We start from the raw sequence: 12,959 nt of genomic DNA on the forward strand, positions 1-12,959 counted from the left end.
GGTGTAAAGATGGACAGTTAAACAATGAATTATAATCAGTGTGGCACGTTGTTACAAGGCACAGAAAGATGGCCATAGGAGCCCAAAGCAAAGGTACTTTTACACAGTCCATAGTATAATACCTTGAACTTAGCAGGTAATCAATAAATATTAATAGATTGAAAATGTTCACAGTGTTGCCCTGAACTTGAGAATTTGATGTCGTTGAAAACAGGCAATATTGTAGGCTGGTGTCTCTCAACCTGAAGTCAGGCTCCCTCAGATTTCTCAGGGGGTCATGAGATAGAGGGCTTCACCCTACTCTGCAGTGGGCCCCTCAGCACTGCTGGTGCCAGATTGGCCAGGTCTGCCTGTTCATGATCTCTCTGCTGTCCTGTTAACAACTTACTCCAATGACCCAAAGCTGCATGTGTCCCTAAGGATCTATCCCTCCACCGAGGGGTTCCTCTTACTTTCATTGTCCAGGTCTCCTTTTCCCCCCCAACTTTGGCTTCTTTGCTAATGTTGACTTTGAAGAGATAAGGCTTATTTTCCTAATAGAAATGTATTTCAGGAAACACTGAAACAAAGGCAAATCATTTTTTTGTTCCTCCATTTCACTGCACTTGTGATTATTTTGTTAAGGATTAAGAGAGAGGTCACAGGTACCCTCAGCAGGCCCACACATGGACATCTGCAGGCCATGATACCCACAATAGCAGGTATTCTATTTATGATGCTCATTCCAAATGTATGCATCTCTCTGAGGCATCCCTCAAAACACTTGCTCCTTCCTCTCCAAGTCCCAGAACACTTCCTACATAGATTCAAGGACGATGTGCCTTCCAATTCCCCTCGAACCAGTGTGTGTTCTGCAGGAGCTGCTGATGAGGATGGGAGAGAGAATTATGTTACTCTGATCTTTTGCTCTTGACAACCTTCCTTATATGTGATGAAATATAAATAGTATAAACCATGATTCACTATTAAACCTAGAAGAGAAATGACACTAAGATTCATAAATTAACGTTAAATCTATCTTCTTCGGTGACTGCAGGATTAGGTGGAGCTCACTCACCTGTAGTTAGCAATGACAAACAATCTCCGAAGAATTTGTTACTTAGTTTTCAGTGGCAATTTTAAGAAAAATATTAAAACTACTTTATAAAATCATGATGTAACATTTGGTATAGTAGCCTTTTTCCCAATGCCTTTTTTTAAAGGCACATGACCTCATAATTACCTGAACTTCTTGACATATTAATTAACTCTGATTTAAAACAGTCATTATTTTTAGAGTTAAGCTTAGTGAACATTGTCTAATATTATTATGTGATCATTAATGTGACTAGGGAAAAATGAGATAAGAAAAAGAAGAAGGCATTAATTAAGATGAGTAATTTGGTAACAAAGTTGAACTGAAGCAGGTTGGTGACTCTTCAGCATGTGATAATGTAGATCATTGGCATAATTTATCTTTCAAACTAAATAACTCTACTTATCCTAGGCCCCATGTAGGTTAGGTTTTGTTTTTATAGTTATTGGCAAATGACGTGATAGATTTGAGAATGAGTCCTAGGAAGTCATCCCTCTGCAAATTCAGAAACTTTGATCTCTGAATGTTTTATGAAACTAACTAGATCTTGGTGCTATGCTAATAGGCAACAGGGGAAAAATTCAGAATGTATCCAATAGGGGAAATTGTTTTTTTGCAGCTTATAATAGGACCCAACTCAAAACATCTCTTCTTATTCTTGAAAAGAGTGAGCAGCAAGCTACTAGCTGTGGCAAGACCACAATATTGAAGGTCAATGAAATAACAAATGTATGCCATGAAGTCAACATTCCTCATCTACTCAATAAAGAGTATATTTCTTGTGATGAAGACACTCCACCCAGTGTAAAAGAAGGAAATAAATAGTCTATATGCTTTACCTAAGTGGTTCCAACATATGAGTGTAAAATCATTCATTTGATAAATGTGTTCATGTATTATTGGTTCATGTTTCATGTTAGGCATCATTTTAAGTGCTGGAGATTCACCAAAGAATGAGACAGTCAAAGTTGCTGCACTCCAGGAGCCTACATTCTAACGGCAGGAATGAAAAAAGAAATCAATAAACACATAAATAAATCACAAAATATCAGATTAGGTTAAGTGCTATGAATCAAAAAGCAGAATGTTGTCATAGAGAGGGACTGGGGGACATCATTTAGACCGAGATGTCAGACAAAGCAATTCTGAAGAGATGGTGTTTAAGCCAACACCTAAATAATAAGATGAGCAGATTATAGAGGAAAATTATGCCAGGTGGAATGGACACAGGCCAAAGAACTCACTGGGAGTCATGAAGTTCATGTGTTTAAGGAGCACAGAGAACGCCAGAGAGACTGGAGCCCTGTGAGTGACGGAGTAGTGGTGTAAGCTAAGATCTCAGAGGTAGCAGGGGCTGATGATGTAAGCCTTCCTGGCTGTGGCAAAGATGTAGTCTACGTGCAATGGAAAGCTCTCCATGGTGTCAGGCAGTGAATGTCATTATCTGACATGTATTATTAACGACTGACTGATGGAGAAGAACTAGTTAGGAGGCTATGGTGGTAGCCTGGACTGAGGAAATGGGAGTGGACAGGAAGTGATGTTGTGGGTGGATTCGGGACATACTTTGGAGATAGAGTCAATAACTTCTGCTGATAAAGTGGATGGCAAATGCGAGAAATACAGAAGTCAAAGATGACTGCAAGGTTTCTGGCTTGAGCAACAGGGTATAGTGCCTGTTACTGAGATGGAAAAAGCTTAGAGAAGAGCAGAGTTATTTTTTGAGGGTAGGTAGAAATCAACAGTCCTGTTTTGAACATGTTAGTTTTCAAATGTTTTTTATTTTTATTTATCAAGATGGGATCTCTTTTGCCCAGGCTGGTTAGCAGTGGTGTGATCATGGCTCATTGTAGTCTTGACCTCCTGGACTCAAGCAATCCTCCTGCCTCAGCCTCCAGAGTAGCTGGGACTACAGGCACTTGCCACCACATCCAGCTAATTTCCTAACTTTTTATTTTGTAGTGATATAGCATCTTGCCATGTTGCTCAGGTTGGTCTTGAACTCCTGGGCTCAAGTGATCCTCCAGCCTTGGCCTCCCAAAGTGCCAGGATTATAGGTATAAACCACTGTGCCGAGCCTCAAATGGTTTTTATTCATATAACCACTTGTGCAGCTTTTTAAAGTACAGGTTCTCAGACTACCTATATCACTTAGGAATATGTTTGTTCTCAGATAAGAGAATAACCAAGCAGAAGTGGCTTAAACGAATAAGGGCTGAGTTTCATCAAATCAAAGCACATGCAGAGGTATGTGGCTCAGAGCTGGTGCTCAACAAAGTTATCAAAGCCCCAATCTCCTTGTAGATCCTGAATATGCTACCCTTAGTGTTTGAGGTATCGCCTTTGGCAACATGATAGCAGCTGCATCTCCAGGTCTCAGTGTTCACATTTAAGTCATTTGAATCAGGAAGAAGTGGGAAGAGTGATGCCAGAGACACCTTTTTCTAATCAAGAAAGCAAAAGTTGTCTTAGAAGCTCTTGTTCAGAGACTTCCACTTATCTCAATGACTAGAACTATGATACATGGCAAGCCCTACCTAGCTGTAAGGGAGTGTGAAAAAGAGAATGTTAGCTGATGCCGTGTGTAAAATTGGGCTTATGTTAGCAAGAAACAGGGGGCACATGGCATTGCGTAGGTAATTAACAATATCTTCCATCCCGGAAGTTCCAATTTAGAAGATCTGGAACAGGAGAAGGTGGGGAGGCTGATGGTGCCACAAATTCTAAGGCAAGTTGAGATTGAATATTGGCTGGTGTTAACAACAAGTAGAGCTCAGGAATGTGCTCAGAAGTGGTTCCCATTTGTCCTAAATTCTTACACAGCCTATTTTGCCAGTTACCCAGTGACAGATTAAGGAAGGCAACAGATGTGGGTCATTCTATCTTCTGAGGCTACCCTTTAGACATCTCTCTATGGAATAAATTAGTTTATTAAATCAGGAGTAATTCCTTTTCTAAAATGTTATATTTTTCTTATTTGAGGACCCCATGCGTTCTTGGGATCAGGATGGTTTTTGGAAACACAACTTTCTCCAGTTGCTGGGTGAGATGATCGTTTCTGCACTCCCATCCCCCCAGTTCTGCTCTACATCAGGTGTACTCTGCCATGCTTATCATATAGGTCAGAATGAGTGAATGGCAGCTCCAGTTATCTTGTGCATAGGTACAATGCAATGTGTCACTCCCCATTATGGAAATTATCATTAATTATTAACAGGAACATCTTTGACATGATGTATTGTCTACATTGTCACTGCCAAGAATGGGACGATGATTAATGGGTGCCCCTTGCAATGTAGAAAGGAAGCTTCTAAGTTTACAAAAGAAGCACAGACCATTGAATACTTGGGTTTTTCTCTCTCTTTTTCAACACACACACACACACACTCTCTCTCTCTCTCTCTCTCAGGTTAAGAAAAAGCAGCCAAATGGCTGAAGAATAAATGTAGTTTTTAAAAATTCTGTGCAACATGAATTTTAGGCCTTCTTGTTATTTTCCTCTAATCCCTTGAGCCTGATATTACAGGTAGGGCCTGCTCAGGACAGAGTTAATCCTTAGAACTAACTATTCAGTTTTTTTGTACTTTCCCATATACTTTAAGAGCAACATTTTCTAGGTGTCTAGGTCTTCTCTGGAAGCATACTAGGTCCTAGAACTTTCCCAACTGGCACCTTTACCCATTTTGACAAGAGTTCTGGAAGTAAGCAGTCCGGGGGTGGTACAGAGGCTTAGCCATGCTGCCAGGAACCCAGCCAACTTCTAGCCTTTGCTTCACCATCTATCTTATTGGCTGTTGTCTCATGGTTGCAGTACAGCTGCTGCAGCTCCACACATCCCACCCACATTCAAAATTAAAAGAAGCAGGTAGAGTGGTGCCAGCAATATCTATTTCTTTTTCATCAGGAAAGAAAATGCTTCACCAGAAATCCCCAAACTATAAGGAGAGCTGGGGAAAGGACTATTTGGTTTAGCAAAACAGAAGTTCTAGAAGGTAGAACAAAGGAAAACATAGATTGATGTCCCCAGTTAGCTGGATGATGACTATAGCAATGACCATGAGTTGTTATAGGTGACCTGTGTTCTCACACACAGATAACAAGTGAGTCTTCCTGCACAGACACACGTTATATTGGGACACTAGGCTTGAAGGCTGGCTGGTGAGGGATGCAGGTCCTTTCAAGTCCGACCCTGTGAACTTCTGCTATGTATAAGATTGGAGCTGTCCGTATGACTTCATTTTCTGTGAACTTCAGCAATAAATCAGTGGCTCCTGTTCTGGGTCTTTGGGAACATCTACCATGAAGTAAAGGCAGGAAAGATATCTGATCCCAGAATCCATCTCTACCAAAAGAGGATATACAACTCTGGCACAGCATGTAATATTTGCTCTTAGCTGGAGGCCCAGCAATGAATATTATTTTATCATAAAATGTCAACAGAATATTAATGCAATCATTTGGGTTAAAATAAAAATAAAAACTGCCACTATGTTCAGAACACTGGGATTCTTTTCTAATGGACTAATGGTTATTTATTATTGTCCTTTCACTTCCTCCATCCCATTTCTAAAACTGCTATTATCTGCATAATACCTATAGCATGCTATTAAAATCACCATGGACATCTTATGGCTGGTGTTTTTTTTTTTAATATTTTTTAAATTGAGGAATAATTTATATACAGTGAAATCCTCAGATCTTACATATGCCATTCAGTTAGTTTCAGCTAATGTGTTTCAAAGCACAGAGTAGGCCCTTTTCTGTTATTCCCCTACCCATACCCGAGGAGAGGCAGCCATGAATCTGACTTCTGTCATGAAAGGTTAGTTTTGCCTATTTTAGAATTTCATATAAATGGAATCATTTGGAATGTACTTTAGTTTTCGATTTGGCTTCTTTCATCCAGCATAATGTTTTCTGAGATGGATCCATGTTGTTACATGTGTCAGTAGATTATGCCTTTTTATTGCTTATTAGTGTTTAACTATGCAACTACAATTTATGGACCCGTTATCCTGATGACAGACATCTGGCTCATTTCCAGCTTTGAGCTTTTAACAATAAAGCTGCTATGAACATTTGTGTATAAGGCTTTTTGTGGTCAAATATTTTGATTTCTCTTGGATAAAAAACTAGAAATGAAATTGGTGTTGTGGAGTATTGTATGTTTAATGTTTTTAGAATGTGCCAAACAATTTTCTAAAGTCGTATCATTGTATACTCTCTCCGGTGGCATATGAATGTTCCACTTGCTTCATATCCTCTCCAAAATCTTCTCCAATTGTCTTAATTTTATGGTGGTTGGGTTGTATTATCTCACGTTTTTAATTTGTGTTTCATTGATGACCAATGAGGTTAAACATGTTTTTATTTGTTCATTGGCTATTTGCATATCTTCTTTTAGAAAATGTCTGTTAAAATCATTTTGTTCATCTTTTTAGGTCATTTGCCTTTTTATTACTGAATTTCAGGGGTTCTTTTCATATTCTAGGTATAAGTACTTGGTCAAACATACCTATTGCAGATAGCTTTTCTTGGTCTGTGGCTTGCCCGCTCATTTCCTTAATAGTGTTTTTGATAATCAGAAGCTCTTGATCTAAATAAAGTCCAATCTACTAAGTTTTTCTTTTATGGTTTATACTTTCTATGTCGTCTGTAAGAAATTTTTGCTTACTGTAAAGTCACAAAGATATTCTCTGATTTCCTACAGTAATACTACTATTTTAACTTTTATGTCTGTGATTCATATGGAATTGATATTTTCTATGGTGTGAGATGGGTATGACTGTTTTTACTCAGATGTGCAATGTGATAACACTTAGAAAATCTGGTAAGCTTTCAAAATCAGACACTCTTGGTTTCTGGCCACCCTGTTATGGTTAATGGATAGAGAATGTGTATTGTTCAGTGAGTAAGAGCATGCTTTGGAATCACAATTCTGCCAGTTGCTAACTACATGACATGTGCAAGTTCATCACCATTCTTTATTTCTTCATCTATAAAAAATAGTATCCAGTCACAGGATTCATATAAAGTCTCTGTCAACAAAATAAAAATCTTGTTTATATGTGTCAGGTTCTTCAAGTACTGGTACTTGGAGGTTAAGGTGAAGGTGAAAAGCATTTGTACATTTAAGGCACTTAAAAAGTACCTGGGCCCAGTGTGGTGGCTCATGCCTGTATCCCACCACTCTGGGAGGCCGAAGCAGGTGGATCACCTGAGGTCAGGAGTTCAAGAACTGCGTGACCGACATGTGAAACCCCATCTCTACAAAAATGCAAAAATTAGCTGGGCATAGTGGTGTGTGCCTATAATCCCAGCTACTCAGGAGCCTGAGGCAGGAGAATCACTTGAACCTGGGAGGCGGAGGTTGCAGTGAGCTGAGATCACACCATTGTGCTCCAGACTGGACTCTGTCTCAAAAAAAAAAAAAAATGTACCTGACACACACTACTTTATAGGATTAGCTATAATATAGAATAATGATATAGCTCAACTCCATTTTCTCCCCTTGATCTTTTGTATTCTGGACTGGCCTTTCATTGAGTGCTTACTATAGGGAGAACTTCTGTTAGGTGCTGGGACAGTGCAGTGAACAGGACAGACTTGGTCTCTGCTCTCACAGAGCTTGCAACCTAGTGAGGGGAAAAGACTTTAAGCAAATACCATGACAAGTGGTTGGAAGAGTAAGTACAGAGTGTTAAGATAGTCTAAAATCCAAAGATCATGTCCCTTGTGGGGAGTCAGGGAAAGCCTTTCTAAAGAAGGGAGTTTTAAGTAGGCTAGAAATGAAGAAATATGGAACAGTCTGATGGAAGCTAGAGTTATTAAAGGCAGAAAACTATATATGTTTATTATTCCCTATAACACCTAGGTAAGTGATGACCTAGAGATGAAATGCTCCTTGAGAATCGACAATGTCATTTAAGGGGAAAGGGATAAAGAGCAGTGCCTATCAAATAAATGGTCTTTAAATGAACGATTTAATGAAAGAATAAAATAAACATAATTACTGAGTATTTATATGTTTAGGCAGCATTTAGGTATAGTGGATCCCTCAGATGTCAATCCTGAGTTTTCTATTCATTCCAGGAATATATTGAGCAAGTATTGTGTGCCTCAGTTACTAAATGCTGCCTGAATCCCCTCTCTTCTCAGGGGAGCCAGGAAGGCTGGCCTGGGCAGAGATTCATGAAGCTGGAATAGGGGTGCGTAGGGCCAGAAATAGGAAAACATCTCTTATCTGAAGTTTTGGGAGCTGCTGAAATCAGAAGAACCTCCCAGTGGAAGGAAATGCAGAGAGCCGTAAACAAGGGAGAGACACTCAGCAGTTCTCTACATTGAAGAGGAGTATGGAAGTGAGAGAGCCAAGAGGGGGCTGGTGAGAAACTGGAAAATTGTCATGAATCGGCAGCAATGCCTGGTCACATCATCTTCATTGAGGGGTGGGGTATCGTGTCTGGAAGAGCCACGATAGTTAATTGTCTGTGCAGGAGAAAATGCAGAAACAAATGGGGGTGTGTTGTCAAAAGACATCTAATATTTTATTCTCTAATGCCACTGAGAGAAGGTGGCAGCTGAACTGGATCTTGAAGTTTCCTGGGTGTTGCCTGGATGAAAACAAGTGGAAAGGATGGAAGGGATGCTTGAGAGAGGCGTGAGAGAACAGGGCATATTGCCTCTCTAATAACCCATGCTGAGGCTGGCATCTGTGAATGCTAGCATCTCTGAATTTAGCTGGACTATTCTAGAAGGTAATTACATTTTTGGTCTGCATCATCTCTTGGGATAATGACTTTCTATAAGGTTTCCATTCACTGTGAAAGACATACTTTCTTTTATTTGTCCTACATTTCCTGAGTGCCTCCTAGTTTAATGTTACCTGTCTGTTTCTATATACTTTTCCTTCTTTAACCTAAATTAAGACTTGAGCTTCCATAAAAAAAGAAAAATCTGAAAATGTATTATACACACACACACACAAGACTTTTATTGGGATCCACCTATTGAAACAAAATAAAAATTAGCTTACTTAAGGAAGAAACAGAAAATACTTTTACTTGAAATATATTTGGGTAGTAAATTTTTTGGCGAAATTTGATACAGTTCAAAAACTAAAGAACAATTAATTACATTTCCTCTTTGGAAAATAATCAGTCATCAAAGGATTAAAGCTTAAGAGAAGAGGTCTGTCTTATATTTAAATATTAAAATGGATTTGCTTCAAAAATGTGTCATTCCAGAAAAAATGGTGAAAATAAAGATTACCACAAAGATTATATGGGATTTTGAGTTAACCACCCAAACTAATTAAGCAAAATGATCCTAATTTGTTTATTATGTTAATGATCTGAATTAATTTATAGTAATTTAGCATGTATTACTAAAGATTTATTATGTTTCCTACTAAATGACTTAAGAGCTATAAATCCCATGGTTAAATGTAATTAGTGGAGACATATTTATTGAAAGGGATAATTACATCTGATAAAAGTTCTTCAGTTAGGCTTAATTAAAACAGATTATTCCCTTATAAATGAAAAGTAAATATGGTAATTACTGGGTAGATTTTCATGGCAAAAATGAGTATCTCAGCATTTAAATTTTCTAAAAAGGGTAGGAAAGTAAGCTATGTAACTGATTACTTCCCAATAAAGTATGATTAATAATCCCTGGGAAACAAGCATTTTCCAGGAGTAAACATTTTGCTACTTAATTACTAAAGGGGGAATTCTTTTCAGGAAAATCTATCATTAACTCAGTTTAAAGTGGACTGTGGCTATATTTGAACATAATGAATAGTGTTTTAAGGAAATTTCTTTTGTTTTTCTTGAGAAGATTATCTCTAGCTCAGTTAAATAGCAGTGTTAAGAAGAAAAATGACTGTTAATCTCTTTAAAACTAAAAAGTTTTCATAAAAACCTGGGCTGGGCCAGGTTGTGCACTCACAAAATGTGTTAACTCTGAAGGTAACAGACTGTTTGGGAAACAGGAGCACACATAGAGAGATTACATTGCACATATTAATGAGTAAGCCTCTCTATATGGCAGATTTTACATTATTTTATATCTAATAGGTATTTTTTCAATAGCAGCACTAACATTAAACAATACCAGTTTACATTTTGAAAGCAGTTTCAATCCTTTATTAGTTCATTAGATCGTTCTGTCCACCCAGGAAGACAGATGAACATGGGCTATTGGCCTCAGGGAGGCCAGGTACAAGGTCACACTGTTAATTAGTGTACTGGTTAGGACTTGAATTGATATTTAGACCCTGAATACAACCTTCTTTCTCCACCATCATTAAGGTATAGAGGGGCTCATGAACTTGGCCACATGCTGTTGTAAAAACTCATCTGTGGCCTGACCAGATGGAAAATGTTGGGCTCACGGTATGGTTTTAGTGTTGAACCAAATGGTAAAACACCCAAGTCTAGTACAGTGGATCCCTTTAAAGTGCGGTGGCCGTAATGACTGCCTACAGATCAATTGATCAACAGTGTGTATCCATCTGCGGGAAGAGAGTTTTCAGAAGGATGATGGCAGGTAGACCACCATCTACCCCGTTCTGCCACTTGGTGGAGCTGAAAGTAACCCATGGCCATTCTGTTATTCACAATCTTAGGCTTTTGCCTTATTTAAATATGTTCCTTTCTCTGGAGACCTCAGAGCATTATCACAGACAGTATTGCATTTCTCTTTACAATATCCTTTTGCATTCCAGAGAGCCCAGGTGATTTATCAAAGTCAGTGGCTATGGCTAATATGCTCTCTGTTCTCCCAAAATTACCTAAATGCCTATGGAGCAGGCATTTTAGGAAGGATCCCAAGCAGAGGCTCTCATCTTTTTTGCGTGGGCTTAAAAGAGGAATTTCTTTTTTTTTTTTTTTTTTTTTTTTTGCTCCCCTTCCACCAGCAAGAATAGCTGAATTAATATTTTGAAATGTATACTGAATGCTACATATTAGGCAATCCCATTTTATCAATGTCTATATTCATTCCAGAGACCTGCTTAATTTATGCTGAAAGATACTCAGTTGTATTGGTCAAATGCAACTGAAGGGAATTTAAAATATTTTCACTAAATATGGCTTAAATACCACTGTAATGCACCCAAAAGGGTGCTCGGGTTCTTTGGGCACTTTGAGATTTGTGTCGTATTTTTTGTGGTTCCACCATATAGGCCACACTCTTTGACTTGCAGGTCGTTTCTTAAATTATAGATAGAAACTTTGACTATATATATATTGAACTGATAACCAAATCCTTAAGATTACCATAGAAAGTTTCTAACTGCATAAAAGCCAGATCAGATTCAATACACCTGAGTCCATAAGTCTCAGGTCAAAACTCAGTGCATGTGAATGGAAACAAACAGGTTTATGACAAAAATTTATACTTTGAAAATTACCAATGTGATTACAAAGACATTAAACTTTAATTACTGATTAATGATTTGAGGTCAGTGCTGTGTTTGGGGAAGGCCTGGTGAGTGCTTTGGTGGGAAGTAGATGGATGTACACAAGGACGCTCCAGCCCCAATGCCTGTGCCCACGTATCTGAGTTTTATGGCATTTTTACAAGAAAAATAACTATTTATCTAGAAACAATAACAGTTAAACAAGGATCTCAATGGGAGTGGATAATCATATGATTAAGAATATGAAGTATGGAAGCAGAAGATCTGAGTTCAAATGTGGCTTTTCCAGGTACCAGCTGCCTGTCCTTGGGGAAAATGTCTGAACTCTTTATGCCTTGTTTTCCTCACTCGAAAAATGGGGGTAATATTAGCACCTACTTCATAGGGTTGCATGTAAGTTAAGCAATTTTAGATCTTATTATTAATCCAAATAGATTTGGGATCAGATTTATGTACATTTACGTGACATCTATGTGTTCCTATAGAACTTTGTATTGAAAGATACATGTATACTTTTTGTCCTTGACTCAATATAATATATGCTAAATGAGGTGAAGAGGTTAATTCTGGAATAGGATAGTTTTGGCTTCAGATTGAATGCATCTGAGTGACATTCACTGTCGTGTTAGCACTACCCTGTTAACCGTGTGGCTTTCGTTATTCAGTTACTTTATCCTTCCCTATTTGGCTTTCACTCTGAGGGTGAGCAGCATAGGATATGCCCCTGGTAAGTTAGTGGTTTCAAAGCTTATTAACAGGAGAAATCTGTGTCCATCAAAGGCTGTTGGTTGTGGTCTCCAAACACTAGCCCCAGTTTTGATCTCTTTAGAGCTTTCATTTTATGTTTATCATTTACTTAAATGTATTTTGGTTTTGAATTCCAAATGATCAATGCCAGTATCCTACAAATAAACAATGTCTAATCTGCTCTACTTTTTCATAGATAATGCACCAGCTTTTCAAGCCTTTTTTTCTGGTCTTAGACTTTGTCATTATTTTTTGCTATTAAGCTGCACAGTTTGCAGCTTAATTCATGAAATGTCAGCTTCTTAACTGTTGTCAGTAACTTTTTAATATTATGTTCCAATTTGACTAAGTCATCCACTATTTAAAATTTTAGATGTAAATAGCTTTAGAGGTCAGAAAGTCCCTTTTTCTTCTTTAATCATGAATCATTTCCTATAAGTGCCTTTACATTTTCAAGATACTAGGTAAACCCCACTTCTCTTAGGGAAAAATGCCCAATACTCTGACAGGTTAAGAAGCTCATTTGCTATTCATGAGTTTAAAAATGCATTATGCTTTAATTCATTTATCTCTTTAAAGTTCAGCTTCTCTCTCTGGAATGTTTTCTCCCCGAACTAATTTCTTTAAAACAACATCCAAACACATAGAGTGTGATCGAATATCATTTATTAGAGAATCCTGACCTCTTGGTGTTTTTATTACTTCAGGGTGAAT

The sequence above is a fragment of the Callithrix jacchus genome, chromosome 15 (assembly GCF_049354715.1).
Source record: "Callithrix jacchus isolate 240 chromosome 15, calJac240_pri, whole genome shotgun sequence".
NCBI lineage: Eukaryota > Metazoa > Chordata > Mammalia > Primates > Cebidae > Callithrix > Callithrix jacchus.